The following is a 2,372-nucleotide window of genomic DNA, read 5'->3' as shown; positions in this document are numbered from 1 at the left end:
TTGGTTCCGACTCGATGGCACCTGACAACAACAAAAGTCAACTATTTTGTCTTCTATTTGGTTATGTGATTTTTGCAATATTTGATAGTCTATGTGTGCCTTGTATTACAGCACTTAAATATGTGCCTATTGTTTCATTGATAACCTTTATTGTTCTGGGATTTACAGTTAGGTCTTTAATCCATGTTGAGTTAGTTTTTGCATATGGCATGAGGTTTAGGTTTTGTTTCAATCTTTTGCATATTGATTTCCAGTTTTGCCAGCCCCATTTGTGGAAGAGACTATCTCTTCCCCATTTAATGTATTTTGCCCTTGTCAAAGATTAGTTGCATGTATGTGGATGGATAAACTTCTGAGTTGAAAATTCTGCTCCATTGATCTATGTGTCTTTCATTGTACCAAAATGAGACTGTTTTGACCACTGTGGCCATGTAGTAAATTTTGAAATCAGGGAGTGAGAGGCCTGCAACTTTGTTATTCTTCTTAATCAGTGCTTTGCTTATCTGAGAACACTTTCTCTTGCATATAAAGTTCATGCTAATTTTTTCCATCTCTTTAAATAATGTTGTTGAAATCTGGATTAGGATTGCAAACATTTTCATAATGTTGATTGTTGCTATCCATGAGCATGGTATATCCTTCCATTTATGCAAATCTTTTTTCTTTTTTCTTTTTCTTTTTTTGTAGTAGTGTTTTATAGTTTTATTTGTGCAGGTCTTTTGTTTCTCTGACAAATTTTTTCCTAAATATTTCAGTGTTTGGGCAGCTATTGTAAGTGGTATTGTTGTCCTAATTTACTTTTCACAGCTATCTTTATTAGTATAGGGGTATATAACTGATTTCGTATATTTATCTTGTACCCTGCCATTTTGCTGACTCTTCCAGTAATTTTTGCTGAGTCTCTGGGATTTTCTATTTATGGGATTGTATCATCTGCAAATAGAGAAATTTTTACTTCTTCTTTGGCAATTTACAAATTTTAATTTCCCATTCTTAACTTACAGCTTTAGCTAAGACTTCAGCAGCACAATAGTGAATAGGAGTGGTGATAAAGGACATCATTGTTTGGTTCCTTTATGAAACACGAATGTTTTCAGTCACTCTCCCTTGAGAGTAATGTTGGCTGTTAATTTTGTATGTATGCTCTTAATTATATTTAGGGATTTCCCTTCAATTTCTACTGTGTTGAATATTTTTGTTAGGAATTAAAGCTTGAATTTGTCAAATATCTTTTCTGCATGATTCAATATGATCATGTGTTTCTTTTCCTTTTTAAAATTTATATGGTAGATTACACCATATAAATTTCTTCTGAGTGCTTTTTTTTAAATATTGAACAATCCTTGCACCCCTGGTGTGAATCCTGCTTGATTGTGATGTATTACTTTTTTGATACATTGCTGAATTCTTTTAGCTAGGATTTTGTTGAAAATTTTTGCATCTATGTTCCTGTCACTTTGTTGTACTGTAGTGGTTTGTGAGTTTCTGTGATTCTGGAAACTATGCCACCAGTATTTTAAGTACCAGCAGGGTCACCCACAGTAGAGAGGTTTCAAATGAGCTTCCAGACAAAGACAGACTAGGAAGGAGTGACAAAACACTTCTAAATATTTACTCACTGACAACTTTATGAATAGCAGAGAAACACTGTCAGATACAGTGCCACAAAATAAGGCCCTAAGGTTGGAAGCCACTCAAAGTGTAACTTAGGAAGAGCTGCCTCCTCAAAGTAAAGTTGACTGCGATTATGCAAATGGAGTAAAGCCCAGGAGAGTAAAGCCCTTGGGACCTTCATTTGCTGATGGGGCACAATTAAAAATGAAGAGAAATAGCTGTAACATCCATTAGTTATCAGAACATGAAATGTACAAAGTATGAATCTTGAAAAATTAGAAATTGTCAAAAATGAAATGGAACACATAAACATCGATATCTTAGGCATTAGTGAGCTAAAATGGACTTCTATTGGCCATTTTGAATCTGGTAATGACATGATTTACTATGCCAGGAATGACAAATTGAAGAGGAATGGTGTTGCATTCATTGTCATAAAGAACATATCTAGATCAGTGATGAGGCACAATGCTGTTTGTGATAAGATATTATCCAAGGAGCTCTGGTAGCGTAGTGGTTACGAATTGGTCTGCAAACCTTAAGGACAGCAGTTTGAAACTACCAGCTGCTCCACAGGAGAAAGATGAGGCTTTCTGCTCCTGTAAAGATTTACAGCCGCGGAAACCCTGTACAGGGCACTATGGGTCTGAACCGACTCGAAGGCACTTAACAACAACAACAGCAACAGGAAAACCAGTTAATACCACTATTATTCAAATTTATTCACCAACTACGAAAGCCAGTGAGGACTTAACAGA

Source organism: Chrysochloris asiatica, unplaced genomic scaffold, assembly GCF_000296735.1.
Source record: "Chrysochloris asiatica unplaced genomic scaffold, ChrAsi1.0 scaffold00279, whole genome shotgun sequence".
In the NCBI taxonomy this organism is placed as follows: domain Eukaryota; kingdom Metazoa; phylum Chordata; class Mammalia; order Afrosoricida; family Chrysochloridae; genus Chrysochloris; species Chrysochloris asiatica.
The sequence above is the reverse complement of the archived record's forward strand: the minus strand, read 5'-3'. Positions refer to the sequence as shown.